General features: G+C 31.9%; 1 non-coding gene across 1 annotated transcript; it reads left to right on the forward strand.

Annotated features, from left to right (window-relative positions):
• The first annotated feature begins 4,728 nt into the window (after positions 1–4,728).
• On the forward strand, positions 4,729–4,810 carry TRNAS-AGA (transfer RNA serine (anticodon AGA)). The gene has a single exon. It is a non-coding gene; the product is annotated as a tRNA-Ser (tRNA).
• Positions 4,811–5,041: the final 231 nt, after the last annotated feature.

Consider the following 5,041-nt stretch of genomic DNA (forward strand, 5'->3'; position numbering starts at 1 on the left):
CTAAGCTATTTAATCGCTTAGACTGGCGCTCTAAGAATTGTTATGATGTACAAGAAGAGACCTGAACTTGACTGTCACTCCATTGGCGTTTAGCATTCCGTCTCCGGGACGCCCGAGAGAAGGTTTTTAATATTTAAAACATTTTTACAACAGCAATTTATTTATTTACGCTCAATAATATATATATCATAAAACCGGATAAAAATATGTATTTATAGAAAAAACTAATATATTTTTAACGAGCAATCCAATTAGCGATTTTGATTGTCAGATATCAATTACCGGGCTCTAGCAACTTTGGGCGAGTCATTCAGACAGTAAACACAATTATGTACAGTATAAATCGATCGAGCGTCGCAGAATAAGGACTTCCTCCTTTTATTTTCCGAAAAACGTTCGACTACGGCAGCCTGTCGAGGCAAATCAATCTTGTTAACCTTTCACGCTACCTAGTGTTTATTCATTCGTCCATTTATACGGTGAAATTTAAAAGCCCGATATATATCGAAAAACACCTTCTACATTAAAATAAGATACTGGACATTAAACATAAGTTTGTTATACCTTTCTCTAGGCTTTTTAATTATAATTAGTAACACTTTTGTAGGCAAATGTATATTACAGTGCACTCCTGTGTAATGTTTCTGAATTATCATATAATTTATGAAGTTTAAGAAACAACACTTAAAGAAATCATATTATAAAATAAATGATCTGTTAAGTGATAACAAATTTTAAAATTAATTGCTCTCTAGCTGTATTAAGTATTTTGGGAAAGTGACCAGAAAAACAACAGTCAGTCTTGATTTATGAACCATTAGGTTGAGTGATGCCTTTACATAGTAGTTCAATCTGATTCTAGGTTTTATCAAATTGGACTCTTGTGACCTTGTACACTTTAAAAGATCCTTAGTGGATAAAAATATGTAATAATAAAGATATGGGTTAAAATAAAGTAAACGTTATATTTTTATTACAAATTCCAAACCCTTATATAATATACACTAAAAGTTATTTAACTTATAATACTAATCAATATATTTTCCACTAAGAAACCGTCTAATCCATAGGTCTATTAATGGTTACAGAAAAGCCTCAATTACAACTATTAATAGTAAAATAAATTAAGCATTATGATAATTTTTTTAAATTTTTATTATCACATATACGGTTATTATATATAAATACATGCATATATATACATATATCCACTTATATCAGGGTTCTGTAAACACTTGCCTATTTCTGCCTGAACTATATTTCAAACGTGATACTATACGAAAGATCTTTCTTTGTAAAGGTCCCAAAGGTTATTTTATATGCGCCCTCGGCATCATCTTTCATTTTCAATAAGGACGAACATAGAAAACTTTGAGGTGCGCTATTGTATTCAACGTAAGTCGTGCCTAAAGGTCACAACCCGGCAACACCGGCATGGTAGAGGCTTTAAATATTCAAAGGGTGTAAAGGGCAACACTACGCTTATTTCCCCGGAGACGCGGTTACCCCTTACCGTACACTTGTTTATCAATACAACTTTCCAGTTATAAATTTTTAAATAAAATGGAGTGCTCGGTTGATATTTTTATGACTTTCTTAATCAACATAAATTTTTAATAAAAAGAAAAAATGGAAAACTTAGATCGCACACCTGAAGCAATACACGTCTACGTTGTTTCGGCTATATTACATAAGACTTTATCTTTACCTACCGTTTACATATGCAGTGGCCTCGGACTGCAACGGAAGTGACGCCCCAGTCACCTCGTGCATTGTGTACCAAATACCTACACTGCAAGAACCGCTACTCCTATCAAATATTTACAATTCCACTTCACAATTGTTGCCATCCAAACAACGCAATAACTGTAATTTTACCGTAAATATCTCTATAACAAATTTGAAAAATCTAGATTGAGATATTTATTAACACTTTATGAATGTATTTTCCTTTAACGCATTTTAAATCCAATTTTTAGGTTGCATCTATTCTCAAAATTTTTCTATCTTCGGTATAAAAACGTGTACTAAAATTGCATTATAAGTCTGTGTTTAAAAAGGTCTATATAAATATCAGAATGTAAGGTATATAATATATATGAGATAGATTGGAGCAACTTTGCAACTTTGTGATACAAGCCGGCGGTCCGTTCGCTCGAACCCGGTCTTTAGTTACTATTTAATCCTTTGCGGTAAGTTCACGGACCGGAACTCAAAGAAGTTCAGATGAAGCTGTAAAAGCCTTAGGGCTAACAGCAACTACTAGTACAGAGAAAATGCATGTTTGCGGTAATGCGTTACCTCATGGCAATCACAAATACTTTTGGAAGAACATAGCGTTTTGATAAACCTATTCAAGGTTTTAACACATAAACCGTCATTCATGTTGCAAAACTTATCTAATACTAAATAAATAAAAACAAATAAAATAGCTATGCAGTTTCCGAAAATCAATTCTTAAACCAATAAAATTCAAGAACAGCGACTGAGAATAGCTAACACTATTTATTTATAATTATAATTTGACATATTTAGATAAGACCAAAAATAAAGTCACATAAGTTCGCTAATAACAATCTTCCACATAAGTAAGAAATTAAGAATAAAGATTAGTAAAATTCAGTAAAATCGAAAAAAAGAAATTGTAATACTACATGGCACATTGATAAATCCAACGTAATTCATAGAAAAGATAGAATCTGAATATTCCAAATGCCATCAAAATACTCATTGTATTTTTTTTTGTATTCTTCGTATTTAACGTGAATAAATTTGAAATGACATAATTCCCAAAATGAGGCAAACGACGTAACAGTAGTTTTCCAAACAGCCATTGTGAACGGTTGTGTACGTGAAGAAATTATACTTCACACGTACACACGCGTCGTCAACGTTACACATGCTTATATACGCAGTTTCACTTTAATACGTTTTCATTTATTTAGTCGCCGCTGTGTGTACACAAATCAAAGTGAATTGCGTACTGGCCAAATTGACATGACACTTACACAGTGCGGACGGGTGGCGACCACAATAAAGAACGAAGCCACTGCAATCGTCTTGTTCTAAATATAAAGCGCTTGTTCACTCGTTCGTCATTTGTTTCGCCGAAGCAAAACTGCAGCCGTGACGAGAAGACAGGTCCTTTTTTATGTTTACTATCGTTACACACTTCAACTTTGATGCATTGTAAAATTTAAATTCGTCAAACCGAACATCTTTGATCATCTGTTTCATCTATTTTTATAACTACGATATCATCGATCATTGTTATGAGACTCCTGAAAATAAAATAAAAAAAAAACACTTATTTACAGAATGATGGGAAACAGTTGTAAAAGCTTCAATATAGTAAATGTTCTATATATTTACTATCAATTAATGTACGATAACTTCTATCAAAAAATCAGAAGTTACAAATAAAATAAATGTTAGTTATTGTTTACTATCTATCTCTGCAGACACGGTACTGCGAGAAATTACTGGCCTATCGCATCCTAATAAAAAAAAATAATTGTTACATATTTCAGAGCAATTACAGATGATCGATTAGCTGAAAAATTAGTAACATATTTACACCTTCAAAGTGGACTAGGACGTACAAAGGTTCATGAAGAAATAATTCCGACTAGTCTAATATATTTCAGATTATACAACCGCAACCAAAATAATGTTGCAGATATCGATAATGAAGTAGATGCCATCGCCAGATGTTATTCATAAATGTATTATTTTATTAAGGTTTAAAGTATAATTCATGGTCACTCCAAAAATTGTCAACATAATCGAATAAAGGAAGGGTAATAACATTTGAATACTTTATGAATCAAATTGGTAGATTTTTTTAATTTGGACCTGCTGCTTTCATATAAATAACATTTTTTTATTACATAATGTAAAAAAGCTTCAAAAAAGTGAATGTAAAGCTCATTTGCTGTCAATTGATGTACGATATACCGTATCTAAGAATCAATAGTGTCAGAAATAATAAATAACGTAATTAAGTAAAACTTTAATTGTCAATAATAAATTGTGTAAAATCGTTTTCATAATTAGAATTGCTACATGAAATGAGTTATTGTTTAGTTTTTGTCCATGTAGACTTGATTTATAATGTAAGATATTTCAGAGTGACATTTTTATACAGAATGATTGGAAATTGGATGTAAAAGCTTTTAAAATTTTTCCGGAAAGAACCTTTATCAGTTTGTACATAAGAAATAACAAAAAAAAAAACTTTTAATTTGAAATAAGTATTTATTGAGTAGATGCAGGGTCTGTTAGTTAATAACATAAAAATAAGTTGTTATTTCTCAGTAAATTCCCCAGCAAAAATTCCTGGACGAGTAATAAATGTTCGCTACGGTCATTAGCGAGCCGCTAGCACCTGTCACTTCAGATCCGAAACAAATTTAAAGTGACCGCCTTAAGAATTCTCCACTTCACAACCAACTAAAATAGATAAGGCCAATGCTTACGAGCGGTGATTAATTTCACCGTTAAACACTCGCGTGCATATCTCATAATCATAAAAGAGCACTTGCGCTGCTACCCGGCTCGAGGATTTCTCGTTCGATTAATTTTGTTTTAGTGTGCACACGTGGAGACACTAAAAATCAAATGTAATATTACTTATTTCTATAAATTGAAGTTAAACATATTCTCCGTTACATATTTATTGACAGGTAAGTATATATATAAGTAATTATTTCGATTTATGTGTCTGTAGCAGTCGTGGCCGAGCGGTTAAGGCGTCTGACTAGAAATCAGATTCCCTCTGGGAGCGTAGGTTCGAATCCTACCGACTGCGAACATTTTTTTATTTTGTCCGTTTTTGAAATAAATAACTTATTATTTTAATTTTCAGAATTTTTTTCCTTTTAATTTATTTCATTCCCAATCTTTTTAAAATAAAAAAGATACTTGTTACTTTTTACTGTTTCGGATATTTTTATGAAAGCCATACTATAGCGATGGAAATTTAAATAAAGAACGACGAAGGCATCTAACAACCCACGCAACGATCGTTTGGAAGATGGCC

The sequence above is a fragment of the Battus philenor genome, unplaced genomic scaffold (genome assembly GCF_028537555.1).
Source record: "Battus philenor isolate CCGP_79_NKW_IND1 unplaced genomic scaffold, ilBatPhil1.0.hap1 SCAF_16, whole genome shotgun sequence".
Classification (NCBI taxonomy): domain Eukaryota; kingdom Metazoa; phylum Arthropoda; class Insecta; order Lepidoptera; family Papilionidae; genus Battus; species Battus philenor.